The sequence below is a fragment of the Orycteropus afer genome, unplaced genomic scaffold, assembly GCF_000298275.1.
Source record: "Orycteropus afer afer isolate SDZICR_OR568_19922 unplaced genomic scaffold, OryAfe1.0 scaffold00166, whole genome shotgun sequence".
NCBI lineage: Eukaryota > Metazoa > Chordata > Mammalia > Tubulidentata > Orycteropodidae > Orycteropus > Orycteropus afer.
This window is the reverse complement of record NW_006921753.1, coordinates 2,906,059-2,928,119: the sequence shown is the minus strand read 5'-3', so window position 1 is coordinate 2,928,119 and position 22,061 is coordinate 2,906,059.

The window sequence follows — 22,061 nt, the reverse complement described above, 5'->3', positions numbered from 1 at the left end:
ATGCATGGGAGCTCTGGTAGCATAGTGGCTAAGGCACTTGACTGCTAACCAGAAGTCTGGTGATTCAAACCCACCAGCCACTCCTCGGAAGAAAGATGGGGTAATCTACTTCCGTAGTGATACTGCCTTGGAAACCCAAGGAGGGGTCGCTGTGAGTCAGGTCCGACTAGACAGCACATAACAACAACAACAACAACACACATGCACATATATGCAGCAAAGAGAAATTCATGAAAGCAGTAAAGCCAGGTTCCAGTTCCTAAAGCCCTGGTTCTGTAACCTTTTCTCCCACCTATCATTCACCCAGCATTCTTCCCAATCATCAAATCAACTACAGCTGATTTGAGTTTGGGTCACTTGCAAATGATCAAATCCCAGCCAATGCATCCTTCTATCTCCAAAACCCACAGTAAGAGTTTTAGAGGGATAAACAAAGAGCCTATGAACTGTACAACTTTTCTTTAAGGATACTTGATGAAGACACCTCTTGCTAAAAGCTTCACACAATGAATATAGACAATATATTGTGTAGAATACAAAATTGGAATTTTGTTACAAAAATGGAATATGAGTTTTCTTTGCACAAATATTTAAGGTCATGGTCTGGGAAACATTGTTGTTTCTAAATAAGGTGACCATGGCATCACAGGTGGTGAGGAGAGGCCTGGAACCAGAAACCCAAAGTGTTAGCTGCAGCAGCTGTCTCTGCCGCTAACTTAATCAGTCTTGATGAAGAGGTGCTGATCTCTGATAATTCAGAAACTGCTATAGCAAATAGCCTGGTGTCCTGCATGTACAGCTGGGGGAAAAAATAAACAAAAGAAAAGAAAAAGAGCATTTAGTAAAAACAGGTCTGTAGCATTCATGGGAGCAGTGAGAGACCTGATCGTTACAAGGCAAGTTCCAGCAATGCAATGACTGATGTACAGAAGCAAGGTGGGAAGGGGGAAGATTCCTAGGAGATGTCTGGTAGAGGGAATCTTTTTTCATTAAAGAAATGCTTTGGAAGAAAAAGCACCTAATAAACCAACATATAGCTTCACTCATTACTAGAATAAAAGTGCAGGATTTTGGCCTTTTTAGACTGACTTAGAATAATTTCCCACCCTTTTCAGAAATCAACCAGTTACATTTGAGTTGCCTTTGACTCATGGTGCTCCCGTTAGTGTCAGAGTAGAATCGTGCTTCGTAGGGTTTTCAATGGTACATTTTAAGCTAGATCACTAAGCTTCTCTTCAGAGGCAGCTCTGGTTTCACTTGAACCCCCAATCTTTCAGTTAGAAGCTGAGCATATTAATTGCACCCTTCAGGGGCTTCTTTTCAGAAAGAAAGACAAGATGGTTATGAAATAGTAGTCAAACGTAATGATGGTAAAACTCAATGTCAAACATGCTGTCCCATTGTTCCTACTAAGTAAATTTGATTTGATTTGACCATGTGGCTAGATTTGTTTTTTGGCAAAACGTTCACCAACAGGAGAACATGAGAAGAGATTGTCCCTCTGAGGTAAGCATGGTAGGTTAATGGTTCCTGCTCACATTTGGCTCTCTCAGGGAACCAAGAAGTGTTGACTAGACTGTAGTGTCTCTAAGACATTGATAAGCATAGTAACCTCCTGGGGATCTTGTTAAAATGAAGCTTATGATTCAGTAGTTTGGGGTTGGGACCTGAGATTCTGCATTTCTAATAAGCTACCTGGTGATTCAGACATTTGTAGTTGTACGATAAGTAGCAAGGGACTAGAGAATAATAGTGCCTTCATGCAGATGACATTTGATAGCTAATAAATGTTAGTAATAAGAGCTAACCTTTATTGAGCGTCCTCGGAAGGAAGGTTGGGCAATCCTACTTCCGTAGTGATACTGCCTCGGAAACCCAAGGAGGGGTCGCTATGAGTCAGGGCCGACTCGATGGCAAATAACAACAATACTATGAGAAATAAAGTCACAGAGTTAGTAAGGAGGGTTGCCATAAAATATCTCTAAAGCCCTTGACCTTTCCACCACTCCATGTAGGCTCACTGCAAGGTAAAGAGGCAAGTGGGGAAGCTCTGGCCCTCGTAGTCCAACATGAGTGTAGACCACAGAGAAAGTGGAGGAGCCAGCAACCCAGGTGCAGCACCTGGTGTACCTCTTGGGCAGAACCTTCTGGATGGAGGCTTGCCCGTATTCAGTGAAAAGCATTTCAGGATTTTTAAGAAAAAGTACATCTGGCATTTCCAGACGCTGATGAGCAAGCTAGATTTTCTGCCCAGACATTCTGACTGAACATGCAGAAATGGAGTATTAGGATGAGTGAAAGCAGAAAAACCTCTGATTGAAAAAAATGGTTGGTTCTATAAAAAAAAGTACAGTAGAATGACGAATTGCTACCCCAGGGTAAATGAGGATGTCTTCCTTCTTCGTGACTTATCATGGTCCCTGATGGTGCACAGGATCCCAGAGGACGGATCCTAAGAACCCGGTGCTGACCCTCACATTTGCTTTTCCACTTGATGGTAAAACATAGGGCTATGATGGACAAGTCATCCAGGAGTGAATAGGATATTTCAGGTGACTTTGTTTCTGCAAAGAAACTTTGTGAAGTGGGTTATCATCCCAGTCTTTGTGCTGATTGAACCTGATAACTGTGGACCTACATGATTGGGAAGAAACACAATCAGATTTCAGAAATGTATACCCCTGGAATACCTCACAAAGGGCTTTTTCTCTTTGGCCTCCTTTCTGAACAGTTTCTCTTGTAGAGCTCCAGGCAGAAGCAGCTTCAGGCAAAATTGGGACACAAGGGAAATTTCTCTCTAACATTTCCCCACCTCTTCCATCTGGGTCTTTTCTTCCTACCTCACCCCCTCCAGACATCTTTACTTCCCAATAATGAATTCCATCCAAGGACAAGAGGTGAATATAATGTTTGCTGGGTAGGGAGGGAGCGAGAACAACTACTTAAATTTTGTAGTGATTCACATTTATTTTCTATAGTGATTAAATATTTCCCATTTTTTTAGTTGTCAGAACAAATAGAATCATGACTTATGTTTTATAATTTATAAAACTGATTTCATTTATATAACTTCTAAAATTTTTATCCAATTTCTGACAAGGAGGAATTGTTCCCTCTTCTGGAAAGATGAAGGTGTATTTCTCCTTCTGCCCACCTGCAGCCCTCTCTGTGATTACGCATCCACATTGTTCCTTGCTGCAGAGTAATCAGTACCTGTTGTACTCAATGACAAGACTTCAGGCTGTATTGACCCCAAAGACTATAAGACCTTTTAAAGCCTGAAGGACTGCCCCACTGGAAAGGTCTTGAAAGAGAGTCAAGTTAAAAGAAGATGGCCCCAGAACATTTGCATCTTGGCTTCATCAGCATGGGGTAGTGTAGGAGACCGCTGAGGAAGACTGGAGACCAAGAAAAGTGTCTGTGATTAGTGCATTCATTCGCTTATTCAACAGAAAACTCGATTGTGATAGCAAATGACTGAAAATATTTATCAGTGGGAGAGGGGGCTTGTTAAAAAATTATGAAACTGGTAAATCAGTCATGGAACTGCCGTAAAATGCAGCCATTAATATAATGACTTAGATCTATATGTCCTAATAGGGAAATGTCTCCAAACATACTGTTGAAAGATAATATATGCATAATTTGTTTACTCACTTATAAAAAAACAAAATCTAAAAATATATGATTGTGTGTACATATAATATTTCTAGAGTAAAGGGAGCTCTCATGGGGTAGTGCCTAAGGCACTTGACTGCTAACCAGAAGGCTGGCAGTTCAAATCCACTACCCACTCCTCGAAAGAAGACTGGGCAATCTACTTCCGTAGTGATACTGCCTCAGAAATCCAAGGAGGGGTCACTATCAGTCAGAAATGACTCGATGGCACATAACAACAACAACAGCAACAACATATAATAAAATGTTAATAATGGCTGCTGTTGATAATACTCTATACAATGATATTATTTAACATCTAGTGAATACTAATGCTATACTAGATAGTGTTCTAAGTATTTGGTGTGTCCTAATTTCATTTGATCATCTAAAATTTCATGAGAGATTTTGTTATGTTTAGTTTACATTTGTATAAACTGAGGCAAAGAAATGTCAAGCAACTTGCCCACAGTCACACAGCCAGTAGATGGCAGTTTTGGAACCTGAACATTCAGGCTCTAGAGCACTAGCGTTAGAGCACTATGTAATAGTGTCTCTATTATCATCATAGGAGTTCTGGTAGCATAGTGGCTAAGTCACTTGCCTGCTAACCAGACGGCTGGCGGTTCAAACCCACCAGCCACTCCTTGGAAGGAAGGTTGGGCAATCCTACTTCCGTAGTGATACTGCCTCGAAAACCCAAGGAGGGGTCGCTATGAGTCGGGGCCGACTCGACGGCACATAACAACAACAACAACAACAACAACATTATCATCATCTTGTTAAAGATGTGGAAACTAAAGGATAGAGAAGTTAAGCATTGAAAAGTCTGGCTTCAAACTCCAGCAACCATATCTACTATGCTATATGGTTTCTTGTTTGAATTTTTACAGAGCGGATGTATTCATTTTCAGATTTAAAAAATCTTGACAGAAAATTAAGTCTGGGGAAACAGGCGATTGTTGTGACAATGCAAGTAAGAAATGATGAAGCCTTGAAAAGGGTATTGGGGAAGTAAGAGAAAGATTAAATATCATCGTTGTTGTTGTTGTTATGTGCCGTCGAGTCGGACCTGACTCACAGCTACTCCTCCTTGGGTTTCCAAGGCAGTATCACTATGGAAGTAGATTGCCCCATCTTCCTTCTGATGAGTGGCTGGTGGGTTTGAACCGCCAGCCTTCTGGTTAGCAGTCAAGTGCCTTAGGCACTATTAAAGAGATAATATTAACAAACATGTTTATTAACTGGATGTGAAGGTCTGAGGAGAGAGTAGCCAAGAACATTCTCTGGGTAGAACTTGATGACTTTGGGTAGGCAGTGGAGCCATTTGCTGTAAGGAATATTGACTGAGCAGGTCTTAGAAAAAGAAGAGTGATTTCATTTTGGACATGTCAGATTTAAGGTACATTTGTCACACCCAGATGGGGATGTACAGCAGATTAGGAGATAAACTGGAATTGGAGAGACATGTTTGAGAATCATTCAGGCATGTAATAGTTGAAGTCATGAATATCAAATGAGTCTAGTTGACCTGAGCAACTGTTGTATATCCTACAGTGCCTTCTTAGGCAAGAAGAACAATTAGGGGAACCATCTGAAATTGTTAGTATTGAAATATTTTTTGACCCACAAAAAAGAATTTCAACTAAGAATTTTAAACTGAAAGTAGCTTCAATTTCATACTTCATGATATTACTTTTACTCTGTCACTGCTTTTCATAGAGATGTAGGAAATCCATCTCCTACTTTGAGTAGAAGAAGGAATGGAAGAGGTAAGTGTGATGATGCATGGAAACAGGAAAACAGGGGCTGCCGCTTGAAAAGATGAGGGTCTTGGCAGGGTCAGGCAGGAGAAGGTCAGCCCACATTGTGACTGGTGGGGCCGGACGAACTGCTCTGCTGCACTGCTTAGGAGAGGCTTATTCTTGGGGTAGAGCTCTACAGACTTTGCAGAGAAACAGGCCCTACTGCCTTCCTTTTAGAAAATCCTAGGGAGATGGTTGTTATTAAAAGAGCAGAGTACAGATTAGTCAAAAGCCTTTTGGCCCAAAGAAGGTGAGTGAAGAGCCAAGACTTTTATTGCCTGGCCTCATCCTATTGGGAATGATCCAGCCCCTTTATCTAGGCCAAGGAGAAGAACTCAGCTACAACTGGAATCAATAAGCATACTCTTGTGCTCCAAATGTGAGACTCCCCTGTTTCTAGAGTCCCATTAGCCTAGCATATTTTGGAAAAGAGGGAGTTTACCTCATGGCTTCCATTGAGTTGTCCACTGGGCAGATGCTCTTTCACATTTTATGTTCTTTCCTCCCATTCCTCAGACCACCATTCATGCTACTGGAACTCCTGCACTCCAGTGTCCCTTGAGAGGATGCTGCTTCCCACATGTGTTCAGTAATAGAAGGGTAAATCTGGAAGTTAGCCATACTTCCCTTCACTGTCTCACTTTTATTCTCCAAAATGCTACTTTATGGGGTGGTATAATTTTATGAAATGTTCCTGAAGGCTTGTGTATAAGTAAAGGGACTTATACTGGTAGAGGGGAGGGTTTATGGAGGGGAGGGAGATTTTTATTTTATATACATGTTTTTGTTGGGAGACAAGTCTCCATAAATGTCTCACCTTTCTGCACAATCTGGGTCATTTGAGCAAAGGCATTTACACTCAAGTTAAGAATGTTTGTATAAAGACATACTCTAGGCTAGTAAAGCTTAGAGACATCTCCCTTCTTGGAGATGTTCTAGGGTAGTAAAATTAAAGATCTGTCCTTCCTCTACCCAAAGAAAATTTGCTTAAATTCCAGTGTAAAAATGATGTTTTTATTTTTCTGCAGTGAAGTGTGGGCAGGGCACCAACAGCTTCTTATAAGGTCTGAGTTTCCTAATTTGGGGGTTCCTCTCCTATGTTGTATACCACTGCATTTGTGGCACCATCTGGCCCTCACTGTATACTTAGAGAACTGACTCCAGCTATTACTCTGAGTAACAAATGACCTTTCTCTCTGACCCAGAATTCTTGTGTTTTCCATATAGGTATTATTCTGATTATGGTGCTCCAGTGGCATAGTGGATAAGGCATTTGGCTGCTAACCAGAAGGCTGGTGGTTCAAACCCACCAGCTGCTCCATGGGAGGAAGATGAGGCAATCTACTTCTGTAAAGATTTACAGCTTTGGAAACTCAATGTGTGTCACTATCAGTTGGAATCAACTTGATGGTAGTGGATTTGGTTTGGTCTGATTATATGTTACCTTCCCCTCTCACCCTCAACACACATAATTGTTCATCATCATCTGGAAAATCCAGCCTGGAACATGCATGATATAGAGATCTGTATGGCATATTCCAGATTTCCCTTACTGATAAAGCAAGACTGTTTTTAATAATCACCTCCTTATTTTTCTCCAGGGTGAAATTCACACTAAGCTCCCAGTTGTCTTTCCTGTCACTGATTCCCCCTAGGAACCTGAACACATATAACTACATACAGAATAGCAGTTAGTGGCTATATTTCACATACACACACACACACACACACACACATACACACACCCACACCCATCACCACCACCACCACCATCACAACCACTTGTCTATCTGTTTGTCATATTGTGGTAGCCTGTGAGCTGCTGTGAGACTGCAGGTTATGTTACCAGTATTTCAAATACCAGCAGGTTCATCCACGGTTTCAGTGAAGTTTCCAGACTAAGATAGACTGGGAAGAAGGGCAGGGCAATCCACTTCTGAAAAAATTGGCCAGTGAAAACCTTATGAATAGCTGTGAAACATGTCTTACATATTATTAGGAATATATGACCAGAGAAGAACAGCCTCTTCAAAGTAGTAGTTGTTGTTAGGCACCGTCGAGTTGGACCTGACTCATAGCGACCCCTCGTTGGATTTACGAGGCGGTATCTCTATGGATGAAGATTGTCCAACCTTCCTTCTGAGGAGTGGGTGGTGGGTTTGAATTGCCAGCCTTCTAGTTAGCAGTCAAGTGCCTTAAGCACTATGCTACCAGAGAGTAGAGTCAACCTTAATGACGTGGATAGAGTACAGCTTTCAGGACCTTCATTCACTGATGGGGCTTGACTAAAAATGGGAAGAAACAGCTGTGAACACCCAAGTATAGCAAGAATTGTGAGGATGGCACATGGCTGGGCTATGTTTCCTTCTGATGTCCATAGGGTCGTTATGAATTGGAGTCAACTTGGCAGCACCTAACAACAAAAACAGCACAAACACACACATAATTGACCCTTGAACAACACAGATTTGAACTGTGTGGGTCCACTTACACATGAATATTTTTCAGTAAATACATTGGAAAATTCTGGGAGGATTGTGGCAATTTGAACAAAACTGTGTAGCCTAGAAATGTTGAAAAAATTAAAGTGATGTATGTCATGAATGCATAAAATATATGTAGATACTAGTCTATTTTATTATTTACTACCATAAAAATATACACAAATCTATTATTAAAAGATTAATAATATTAAATAGAGTAATTTAATCTATTATTAAAAGATTTTGATTAAAGATTAATCAAAACTTATATACACCAACACTTATAGACTGCACATGGACTCTTTTGCAGTTGAGAGAAATTCAAACAAATGTAAAGCTGTAGCATTAAATCAGAATTGCATAGAATTAATTGTAGTACATACTATACTACTGTAATAATTTTGTAGCCACCTCATGTTGCTATTGCGGTGACTCAAATATTGCGAATATCCAGTTAAAATGCCATATGACGCTAATCATCTCCATGTGAGCAGTTTGTCTCCTCAGTAAATTGCATATCACAGTAAAAAGTGATTTCTCATGGTTTTCACATATTTCTTATCATGTTTATTGCAATATTGTAAGCCTTTAATAACACCATGACACCCAAACACAAGTGTCACTAGTGATGTTGAAAGTGCTCCCAGGAAGCAGAGAAAAGTCATGACATTACAAGAGAAGTTAAATTGCTTGATGTGTACCATTGATTGAGGTCTGAAGCTGTGGTTGCCTGCCATTTCAAGATAAATGGATCCAGCATAAGGACTAGTATAAAAAGTAGAAAAGGAAATTTATTAAACCATTACTGCAGCTACACCAGCAGGTGTGAAAACCTTGCAATTTTTGCAAAATTCTTTTCATCTCATATTGAAGGTGCAGCTTTTATGTGGGTGCAGGTTTGCTATAAAAAAAGGCACACCTATAGACTCCAATATGATTTGAGAAAAAGCGAAGTCATTATATGAGAAATTAAAGCAAAAGGAACATGAAGGATCTAAAGCTGGAGAACTTAATGTGAGCAAAGGATGGTTTTATAATTTTACAAACAGCTTTGGCTTAAAAGACTTCAAGGTAACAGGAGAAGCAACTTCTGCTGACAAAGAGGTAGCAGACAAGTTTCCAGACACCATTAAGAAAATCATTGGAAGATAGCCCTTCTTGGGAAAAGAAGGGTCCAAACACTAAAGACTAAAGAGTTCAAAGAAAGGTGATCCAAAAGAAAGGATATATATATATATATATATATATATATATATATATATATATATGACATTTATTGTGGTGAAAACATATATAATGATACATTGGGCAAAATAACAACTTCCCCATTTACAGCTCAGGGAAATTGATGACATTTTTCATGTTGTGCTACCATTATTGCTATCTCTCTCCAAAATATTCCACCACCATTAGCATAAACTCAATGCCCTGCAAACAAAACCTTCCCCTTTCCCCCTCCCTCCCACTACTGTTAACCACGAATAAATAAATAAATATATGGGAGTTCTGGTGGCATAGTGCATAAGGCATTTTGACTGCTAACCAGAAGTCTGGCAGTTCAAACTCACCAGCCACTCCTCGGAAGCAAGATTGGGTAATCTACTTCTGTAGTGATACCGCCTCGGAAACCCAAGGAGGGGTCTCCATGAGTCGAATAGACTCATATCTATCTATCTATCTATCTGTCTGTCTGTCTACACACATATATTTCAGCCTATCTAGGAATTTAGGAAAGGATATTTTCCTGAACAAGTTTTTAATGCAGACGAAAGTGCCCTATTCTGGAAAAAAAATCCCACAAAGAACATTTATTCACAAGGATGAGAACTGAGCACCAGTATTTAAAACAGGAAAGGATACACTAATTCTATTTGTTTTTTGTGCAAATTCAATTGGGTTTATGATCAAGATTGTCCTTATCTATAAAGCTGCTAACCCCTGAGTCTGGAAGAGAAAGGTAAACACAAACTGCCAGTCTTTGGTTTGCACAAGAAGTCCTGGACAGCAAGAACCCTTTTCCTGGATTGATTCCTTCAATTCTTTGTCTCTGAAGTCAGAAGTACCTTGTCAGTAATGGACTGACTTGTGTGTGTGTGCGCGCTTTGGGTGCAAATTTACAAAGCAGATTTGTTTTACATTCAACAGTTCACGCACATTTAATTTCACAGCCCCAATTACAATCCCCAACCATAAAAGCTCTCTTCTTCTCTCCTCTCTGTGACAACACATTCCTTGTGCCCTCTTATCTATGCATTCCTGTCTGCTCAGCTTTTAAGGGACTGACTTTTAAAGTTCTTTTGATATTGAACAATACCCCAACTACCTAGGACCCCTAAGTTCAACATGTAACACATGAAAGTGGTCTCCTTGCCCCTAAAACTTTCACTAATTTAGCCTCTAGATCAGAGTGTTTCGTAAGGACCTTTAAAGCTCTTTGAGCATGGTACTCTATGGAAAGGATTGTTAACTCTATGGAAGAGAACCATGATAGAGAGAATATCATGAAAGTCTGAAAGGATTACACCATCGAAGATGCCACTGTTGTTATAGAAAAAGCTTCAAAAGCCATTAAGCCCCCCAAAAAAATACATTCCTGCTGGAAAAAAAAACTGTGTCAGATGTGCATGATTTCACAGGATTTACGATGGAGCCAACCAAGGAAGTTATTGATGAGACCGTGGATATGGCAAAAAAATTGGGGGGGAGGGTGAAGGGTTTCAAGATATGGGTCTTGGAGAAATCCAAGAGCTAATAGAAACCATGCAAGATAAATGAACAGGAGATAACTTGATGGAGTTGAGTGCCAGGGGATGAGGAAGAAGAGGTAGAAGCAGTGCCAGAAAACAGATTGACATTAGACAATCTGGCAGAAGGGTTCTGATTATTTAAGACTGCTTTTGACTTCTTTTATGACATGGCCCCTTCTATAATACAGGCACTGAAACTAAAGCAAATGGTAGAAGGAGGATTGGTACCATATAGAAAACTTTTAGAGAAATTAAAAAAGCAAAAAGGTGGGACAGAAATTATGAAATACGTGCCTGCCTCTCCTGCCTTCCCCTCCACCTGCTCCACCACTTCCGCCTCTGCCACTCCTGAAACAGCATGACAAACCCCATCTCTTCCTCCCCTCTTCAGCCTACTCTACGTGAAGGTGACAAAGATGAAGACCTTTATGATGACTGACTGTTTATGTTATCAGTAAAGGAGCTCTGGTGGCTTAGTGCCTAAGGCATTTGACTGCTAATCAGAAGGTTGATGGTTCAAACCCACCAGCCATTCTCAGAAGGAAAACTGGGCAATCTACTTCTGTAGAGGTACCGCCTTGGAAACCCAAGGACGGGTCGCTATGAGGTGGGTCCCACTCAATGGCACATAACAAAAACATATGTATATTACATGTGTCAGACAAATCTCTGAACCTTCACAGATTTTATATGCAGATTCCCTCTAAGGAAATCTACTCCTGTTTTAGAAAGATTGTTCTAGCCTAGGATCTATACCATTTTTCTCTTAAGAAATAATGAGAATAAGGACTTTTAGGGTAGCTGAGGATGGATCTTGGCATCCCAAGTCCAGGGCTTTTTGTGGTGTTCCCTACAGGGGGAGGTACATATTATCTTCTCATTATTCAAAGTCATCCAAACAGTAATCACTGACTAAGATACACCATACCTCACACATTGTTAAGGCCCTAGAACAACCATTCATTTTCAGAGACAGAACAGTTTTAAATTTTACTGAAGAGAAGAAACTCAATGGCAACACTAACCCTGCACAACTAACACTTTCCCCAGGATCCTTATCACTTGAAACATGCAGAACAGCAGTCAGCAAACCTTTGTTCTCTTCCTGCTTCCAGAAGATGCTTCAGGGCCTACAGATGCCAAGAAAAAATATGGGACCATTCTTGTAGTACTACTTAATGGCCACCAAGGCTATACAAAGACTTGTCAGCTGCTTTGAAATTAGTGTGTGTTTTTTACAGAAATGCTTTTGAATTACAACCTGGCTTTCCCTCCCTCCCCAGAACATTCTACAGCTTTCTATTAGCTTTACAGAAAATCTACATCTGCTTATGTTTTCTCTTCCCTGAAGCTACTTCATTGAAGACCAATAAATCTTCAATATTTATAAGAAAAAATATTGAGAAGAAACTGCTTTACAGTAAAAACTACTTGCTGTCAAGTTGACTACGACTTAAGGCAAGCCCATTTGTGTTGGCGTAGAACTGTGCTCTGTGAGGTTTTTAAGAGCTTATTTTTCAGAAGCAGATCTCCAGGCCTTTCTTCTGAGGCACCTCTGGATGGATTTGCACCACCAACATTTTGGTTCCCAGCTGAGTGCATTAACCATTTGCATTATCCAGGGACTACCTATGCTTTGTCATAGGGCTTTGTATTTCTCATCAGAGGCCTGCATTTTAACCACCTACATCACATACCCCCTACTTCTGTCCCTCACACATAGTTGTTCATTTTCATTTGACAAAGCCCATATGGACCACACATGATACAGTGATCAAAACGGCATATTCTCAACTTACCTTTGCTGAGACTGCAAGACTGTTCCATTAGTAATGGTCTCTATACTTTTCTCCTGGGTGATATTCTCACTAACCTCCCAGTTGTCTGCCCTGTCATTCACGAACAGAAAAGATTTTGTGTTAATCCTACTTCTTCCATCCAGGAAGAAATAAAAGCTCATCCAAGGCCTGTTGTGCAGCACCACCTGCCTATTTGTCCAGAGCCAAGTAATGATGGATTTGGAACTGGGGGGATGAATGGGAATTATGGTTATTTTATGAGCTGCCGAAAGTTGGCTTGGGAGCTCAGCAGGAAGCTAAGTTGAAAAAAAATAGTTTTTATCTTATGCTCTATATCTGCCCTTCAGAAAAAATATATGGCATTATCCTTTCTAGAGATTGGGAAAGGAAAAAAGGAAGGCAGTATTTTGTCCAAACGACGGGCTCATGAGCTGAGTTTCATAGAGTTAGCACTTTCTCTGTTTTCCAAGATGCTCTCCTCAGGCCAAGGGCCTCCAACTCATATTCAGGATGGCAGGTAGAGAGGGTGAGCCACACAGCAGGGGCAAGGGTCCTGACAGAGGGTTCCTGGGCCAGTGCTCAGCAGCTCAGAGAAGGTTCCACACTCCTGATGATTTTTCAGATGGGAGGAAGAAGTAGCTGTCCTTGAGGTCTGAGACTTTTCCTCAAGGGTGTATATACTGGCATTCTTCCTTTTGGAAGTCACCACACTAACCTTAATGAGACTTTAGCTGAATGATCTAATACCAAACTGCTTTAGAGGATGTTATGAAGAAAATGGTAGTCCTTGGGTGACGCAAAGTGTTAACATAATCAGCTGCTAACCGGGAGGCTGGAAATTCAAGTTCACCCAGAGGTGTCTCAAAAGAAAGGTGTGGCAATTTACTACTGAAGAAACCAGCCATTGAAAAGCCTATGGAACACAGCTCTGGTCTGACAGACATGGGGTCACCATCAATGGGGCTAAACAGCAACTGTTCTTCATTTTTTAAATTTTTTTTTTTAAAGAAAAACGTCTTGTTGGAATCTGCATTTTTAAGGTTTTCATTGATTGATTGATAAGAAACAGCTTCTGAATTGTTTTATTGCTAAAGCAGTTTTCTTAAGTTTCAGTTTGTGCAAAGTTCAGATGCATAGTTTCGTATAAAGAAGGTTTTGGTGTATACATTTGAAGAAACACCTACCTTGCAATTTCTGGTTGGAAAGCTGTTGGGGAAAAGACAGAGATGGCAGAATATTAAGAAAATGACCTTATTGACTTAAAGAACAATGTTAACAGAGTCAGGGCAAAAAGGAATGTTGTTTTTGTCTAGGGGTAGCTGCTTAGATCTTTACTCACTGTCTTTATGCCATGTGAGGGGAGGGAGAGCATGATAAAAACCAGTTTCTATCAAGTCAATTCCAACTCATGGCGACCTCATGTGTGTCAGAGTAGAACTGTGCTCCGTAGGGTTTTCAATGGCTGGCTTTTCAGAAGTAGATTGCCAGATTTTCTTTTGAGATTTCTCTGGGTTGGGCTTGAGGTTCCAATGTTTTGGTTAGCAGCCAAGCGTGTTAAGTGTTTCCACTACTCAGGAATTCCAGAGCATGATAAGTTTAAGTGAATATACAGGGCAATTGGGAATTGCTTGGGAACACCAAAAAGACAAATTAAAGCTGTGCCTTTAAATTGCCCTAATAGCCCAAGCAGCGAGTCCTTGGCCAATGCTAACCCATATAGTGCCTTTGAGCAAATTAAAAGAAAAAAGTTCCCTTCCTCTACTTTCACAGTGGATAGGCAGAGCAAAGTCTGAACTTATCCCTTTGACACTCACTTTAGATGATGCCTTTGTGCAATGAAGAGCCTGCAGTGCTAGAGAGAAGACTCCAGGGACTCAGAAAGGCACAGACCCTCAATGTCTTCCCAGGGTCCCCTCTTCCTGGGAGTCTCAGCTCTCTACACCAGAATGCAGCTTCAGGTCTACCCAATTAGATGACGGCAAATGTCACAGGCACATAATAATCCCCCCACCCCCCTCCTTAGTAAGAAGCCCTTTCCCCTCAGAGGCCACTGTAATTAACCCAAGAGAAAAGAAGCCATCCTTTTAGCCAAACAAGAAGCTGCCTTCATGTTTGACATACTTAAACTGAAAACTGTTCTCAGGGCTCACCCTATATATATATATGTATGCCCTTTCTCCAGAAAACTCTTATAGACCATATTTAAAAAAAAAAGAAGAAAATCTGCATTAGTATTCTGTTTGGCCTTTGTCCTCTTCCTCCTGTATCCAGACCAGATCTCACTCTGTACACTAATCTATATGAAAGGGTGCCTCTGCTCATTAAGGAATCAGACAATGACAATCACACTGCCTGTGCCAGGGTGGATGCAGGGCTGTGAGCGCCTTTGTCTAAATGCCACAAATTGTTATAGTTTTGCTCTGCGCCTCAGTGTTGGCGTCATCATCCTTTAATTGGCCAGAAGGCTCTGCTGTAGCATTCGAAAGGAATAACAACATTCTCAGTCCCTGTCCAGTTTTCAATATAATTATTTGTCAGAATCATATTAACCTGATGTATGACAAACCCATAAAATGGATTCATTTAGGTCTCCAGGAGTCCTCCCTCATTAACTCTGGTATTTATAGCTGTGGCTTCGATGCTACATCTCTCCTCCTGTGAAACATAGACCAGGGATGTCAGATTTCCCTGACGCTATTAGGGCAGTCATTTGTTCTCCAGTGTTACAAAGAAGGGTGGAATAAGCCTGGCTTCAGGTCCAGCCCCTGTGACCCTGATTGGTTTCTCTGCCCATTATTCTCTATTTAGTGAAGGGAAAGAAAACTAAAACTGCACACTTGTACGAAAATCCTACAAATTTAATAATTTGCCCAAGGTAATGAAGCAGAATGAATAAGACTAAAGTATTCAAATGGCTAAGTCTAAAATCAGCCTTCCTGGGATCAAACCCTGACTTCACCTCTTACTAGCTTAGGCAAGATGTTTAATTTACTCAGATCTTAGTTTCCTTGCCTATAAAATGTGGATAATAATAGTTACTAATCTCAATTAATTCAACGAATTAATACATGCAACGTGTTTAGAGCAATGCTTGGCACATAAGTGTAAAATAAATATTAATTAAATTATTATTTAATTACTATTATTACCTTGGGCAGTTTTGCAGGTCTAGTCCAGTTACTTTCACACGGAGTTCTAGGGAGACCTGGGGTTGGGCAGAGGTGACTCTGTTTTCCCAGAGTGAAGATGTATTAGCTGTGGGATGTGGAGCCGGCAAAGGCCCATCAGAAAGCACTCCCATACCCTTCAGCCAGAGCTTCAACACTTTTATCCATTCTGTGTATTAGAAGTCTACATGAGTTTTCATTTAAAGAATAGGTTCTGGGCCCAACGCTGATTGTAAACTGGATCTCTAGATATTTGTGACCTGGACAATTTCCTTAGTAGTCTAAGTGGCCCTAGGAGCACTGTCCCTGCTGCTCACATGGAAGTCTTCATGGAACTGTGACTGTGAGGCCCATGGAAGTTTTCTTTTACTTTTTCAGGAGTTGCATGGCTGCATTGTTGATTTTCTAACACCTCCAAAAGCTAAGAGTGGTTTAAGAGATTGTCAATGACTGTGTTTGAAATTTCTATGGTGACAATAAAACCTTAACTAATGTTAGCTTCATCAGTCAGATGATAGATGGATGTGGGCTATTAATAACTATGGGTCTGATTTCATTGTGATGTTTCTCATGTTGCCTTTTTTGTGACTGAGCTTGTTCAAGGAATCAAGGACCCATTGTGTTCTTGGATATTCCACCTGTCTCCTGGAGACCAAGCACAAGGCATTTGCAATCAGTTCCGTCCTTGAGGGAGGTGCCTGTTTGATGCCTACAAAGTCGTAGAGGATTGATTCTTTAATTCTGAACAATAATGAGATTGCAAAGCAGCCCTTCCCACTCATTCCAAATGATCTAGTGAAACACCAATTTCATCCTGCATTTGTTTTCCCAGAACTTTACTTTCTCCCCCGTATATCTGTTGGATAAAGTCCAAACTCTTCTGTGTGACTTTCAGGCTGCCCTAACCAACTTTCTCTGCCACTACACTTCTAAAACATTCTGATGAAACAAGTGAATTTCATCAACATCCCCCATATTATCTTTCCCATACTCTTTACCTTTCCAAAACTGATTCATTTTTTTAAGACTTATCCCTGGCCCCTCTTTCTTTCTATATCCTCCCTTGACTATTCAAACAAAATGATAGTACTTATACATCAATGTTCATTAAAGCACTTCTCATGATAGCTAAAATGTGGAAATAAGTAAAATTTCTATCAACAGATGAATGAATAAACAAAATGAGGTACATACATGCAGTGGATTATTACTCAGACATAAAGATAAATGCAGTCCTAATACAAGTTACAACATGAATGAAACTTGAAAAGATTATGCTAAGTGGAATAAGTCATACTCAAAAGGTCAAGCATTATATGATCTCACATGAAATAACAAAATATATAACCCACTGCCATCTGCTTTTCACTTGGATGTGGCTCTTTATTAAGGCCAGGGACTGAAGTAAGTCAGCCTGGGGCATGGAGGCTGCTTTTCACTTGGGTGTGGCTCTATATTAAGGCAGGGGCCTGAGGTAGGCAGGTGCAGAGGGGTTAGGAACAACTAAGGGAGACGAACTTATCTGTCAGTTTGTCATCTTGTGGTGGCTTACATGTTGCTGTGAGGCTGGAGGCCATGCCACCATGTGACAAAATGCCAGCAGGCTTACCCACGGTGGAAAAGTTTCAGCAGAGCATCCAGGCTTGGACAGACTTCGAAGAAGGAAGAGGCCATCCACTTCTGAAAGAACTGACCAGTGAAAACCTTATGAATAGCAGTGAAACACTCTTTGATATATTACTGGAAAACTTTATGAAGAGCCCTGTAACATTGTCCAACACAATGCTGGAAGACGAGCCCATCACGTTGGATGGTACTCAAAATTTGACTAGGAAGAGCTGACTCCTCAGAATAGAGACCATCTTAACGATATGGACAGAGTAAAGCTTTCAGGACCTCCATTGGCTGATGTGCCACGACGCAAAATGAGCAGAACCAGATGCAAACATCCATTAATAATTGTAGCATGGAATGTATGAAGTATGAATCTAGGAAAATTGGAAGTTGTCAAAAAGAAAATGAAAAGCATAAAGATTAATATCCTAGGTATTAGTGAGATGAAATGGACTGTTTTGGCCATTTTTAAATGAGACAAAAATATGATATACTATGCCCAGAATGGCAGATTGAAGAGGAATGGTGTGGCATTCATTGTCACAAAGACTGTCTCAAGATCAGTCCTGAAATAGAATGCTGTCAGTGATAGGATGATATCCATATGCCTACAAGGAAGACCAGTTAATACTACTATTATCCAAATTTATGCACCAACCACCAAAGCCAAAGATGAGGATATTGAAGATTTCTACCAACTTCTGCAGTCTGAAATTGATTGAACATGCAATCAAGATGTGTTGATTATCACTGGTGACTGGAATGCAAAAGTTGGAAACAAAGAGGAGTTACTGGTAGTTGGAAAATACAGCCTTGGTGATAGAAATAATGCTAGAGATCTCATAATAGAATTTTGCAAGACCAACAACTTATCCATTGCAAATACCTTTTTTCAACAACATAAGCAATGACTATACACATGGATTTCACCAGATGGAATACACAGGAATCAGATTGACTACATCTTTGCCAAGAGGCAATGGAGAATCTCAGTATCTTTGGCCAAAACAAGGCCAGGAGCTGATTGTGGAACACACCATCAACTGCTCATATGCAATTTCAAGTTGAAGTTGAAGACAATTTAAAAAAGTCCATGAGAGCCAAAATATGACCTTGATAATATCCCTCCTGAATTTAGAGATCATCTAAAGAATAGATTTGATGCATTAACACCAATGACCAAAAACTAGAGGAATTGTGGGAGGACATAAAGAACATCATCCATGAAGAAAGCAAGAGGCCGTTAAAAAGAAGAGAAAGGAAGAAAAGACCAAAATTGATGTCAGAAGAGACTTTGAAACTTGCCCTTGAGTGGAGAGTAGCAAAAGCAAATGGAGAAATGACAAGATAAAAGAGCTAAATAGAAGTGTTCAAAGAGGAGCTCGAGCAGATGAAGACAATTACTATAATGAAATGTGTAAAGACCTGGAGTTAGAAAACCAAAAGGGACGAACACACTTGGCATTTCTCAAGCTGAAAGAACTGAGGAAAAAATTTCAGCCTTGAGTTGCAATATTGAAAGATTCTATGGGAAAAATATTGAAGGATGCAGGAAACAACAAAAGAAGATGGAAGAAATACACAGAGTCACTGTACCAAAAAGAACTGGCTGATGTTCATCCATTTCAGGAGGTGGCATATGATCAAGAACCAATGTTATTAAAGAAAGAAGTCAAAACTACACTGAAGGAATTGGCAAAGAACAAGTCTCCAGGGATTGATGAAACACCCACTGAGATATTTCAACAAACAGATGCCCCACTGGAGGCACTTACTTGGTTATGCCAAGAGATTTGGAAGACAGATACCTGGCCAACTGACTGGAAGAGATCCATATTTATACCCATTGCAAAGAAAGGTGATCCCACAGAATGTGGAAATTATTGAAAATATCATTAATATTGCATGCAAGTAAAATCTTACTGAAGATAATTAAAAAATGATTATAGCAGTAAATTGACAGAGAGCTTTCAGAAATGCAAGGTAGATTCAGAAGAGGACATGGAATGAGGGATATCATTGCTGATGTCAGATGGATCTTAGCCAAAAGCAAAGAATACCAGAAAGATGTTTACTTATGTTTTATTGACTATGCAAAAGCATTCAATTGTATGGATCATAACAAATTGTGGATAACATTGAGAAGAATGGGAGTTCCAGAACACTTGATTGAGCTCATGAAGAACAGAGATCAAGCTTGTACAGAGATCAAGAGGCTGTCATTTGAAGAGAACAAGGGGATACTGCCTGGTTCAAAATCAAGAAGGGAGTACATTGTTTTGGTTACCTAGTGCTTCTCTGACAAGAATATACCACAAATGGGATGGCTTTAACAAACAGGAGTTTATTCTCTTACAGTTTGGAGGCTTTAAGTCCAAGTTCAAAGTGCCAGCCTCTAGGGACTGAGTGAAAGCCCCTCAGCCTTGGGCTTCAGCTCTGCCTCCAGCTCCCGGCTCACTGAAGCTGGAGGCTTTTCTTCACTCAGACAGCTGCTGGCTGCTGAGACTGACAAGTCCAAGGTTGACAAGTAAAAAGGCACAGTCCCAAAGTTACCAAATCACATGGCAGGCTATTAAGTCAAATCTATTGAAAGTTCGAAGATCAGCAGATCATGGCAGGCTACTAAACAACAGCATGGCCACATGCAGAATTCAATTGTGCCATCAGCTAGAGACCTTTCCCCAAGGCTTCTCCTTATATACAGGAAGCAGACCACATCCCTGAGGTAGCTACTCAGCTTCTCACAGTAGATTCTAGCATGGAGTTGTTTACCAGTCTCATCATGGGGAATACTACATCTAACTGCCCAGCTACTCAAACAGGCCCAGCCAAGTTGACACACAAACTTAACTACCATATGTGTCAAGGTTGTATCCTTTCACCATACTTATTCAATTTGTATGCTCAACAAATAATTCAAGAAGGTGGATTATATGAAGAAGAACATGGCATCAGGATTGGAGGAAGGCTCACTGATAGCCTGTGTTACACCAATGACACAACTTTGCTTGCTGAAAGTGAGGATGTCTTGAAGCACTTATTGATGAAGATTAAAGACTGCAGTCTATAATATGGATTACACCTCAATATAAAGAAAACAAGAATCCTCACAACTGGTCCAATAAACAGCTTCACAATGGATGGAGAAAAGTTTGAAGTTGTCAAAGATTTCATATTACTTGGATATACAATCAACACCAGTGGAAGCAGCAGTCAACATATTGCATTGGGAAAACCTGCTGCAAAGGATATCTTTCAAGAGATGAAGAGCAAAGATGTATTCTTGAAGACTAAGGTGCACCTAACCCAAGCCATGGTATTTTCGATGGTCTCTTATGCATGTGAGAGCTAGACAATGAATAAGGAAGACTGAAGAAGGGTTGATGCTTTTGAGTTGTGGTGTTGGAGAAGAATGTTATGAGTACCATGGACTGTTAAAAGGACTAACACATCTGTCCTGGAGGAAATGCAGCCAGAATGCTCCTTGGATGTGAGAATGGCCTAACTTCATGTCACCTACTTTGGTCATGTTGTGAGAAGGAACCATTCTCATTCTTGGTAAAGTGGAGGGTCAACGAAGAAGGGGAAGGCCCTCCATGAGATGGATGGATACAGTGGCTGCACTGATGGGCTCAGGCATAGCAAGGACTGTGAGGCTGGCACAGGACTGGACAGAGTTTCGTTCTGCTGTGCATAGGGTCACTATGAGTAAGAAATGACTCGACAGCACCTCACAACAACATAACAAAAACAAAAGCCATCTGCTTCTGGCTCAAAAAATATATAGAAGAGTTCGGGTAAGATGGCAGAATAGTCAGAAAGACTGCACAGACCCTCTTCAACAAAGAAAAGGGGAACCCATTAACACAGATACAGAAGATAATCCTGGACCCCTGAGCCTTCAAGTGAAGGACAGGAGGATATAGAAGTGGACTAAACTCCAAGTAGCAGAGGAATTTGTAGGAAAACACCAAAAAAGGAGACATATGGAGCTGCGGTCTGACAGCAATCCTGATGGCACCGACAGCTTGTATACTGCCGAGTGGTGGTAAGACCTAAGAATTAACCTAAAAATTGGCCCTGCTAGCCAGGGAGGCGGCTGGGGAATAAATGAGGAAGTAGTGAAGAGGACGGCGGGCTGAGCTGTGGACTTTTAGCTGTCCGGAGGGTGCAGCCATTTTGAATGTTTATAAACAGCTTGACCATTTTGGATATTTAAAGCGACAGCACTCTACCAGATTCCAGGGATGAAAGAACAGGATCCACTTGCTGGGAACCCCAAGGACATTCCAGATCCAGACAACTGGAAAGGTAAGACATTCCCCTTGTTACTCTTATACTACACCCCCTTAGTGAATAGAGGTGAGGTCATCCCACACTTCCACCCACTTTCTGGGCCAACAGGAATTCTATCTCATTCTGTGTGCTTGATCGGACCCTGGGTACCCTCCCCCACCCTGCCCTGATTTTTTTTTTTCTGTTTTCTGTTTTTTAGTTTATTTTTGTCTTTTTTAAAACTACTATTATTATTACTTTTGTCCTTTTTACTATTATTCTTTATTCTTTCCCAACCAGGTTCTAGTTTTCCACTCTTTTTCTTTTCCCTGTTCCTGGTTGCAATTTTTATTTCTTTCTCATGATTAACCCTGTTCCTTGTTTATCTTTTTGTGTTTTTCCCATTTTTTTCTTCATTGTTCTCCTTCTGTACCATTTTTTTTCCCTTATTGCCCTCGCCCCAGATATTGCAGGGGTTTTTTCCTTCTTCTTTTTCCCTTTTTTTTTTTTTTTT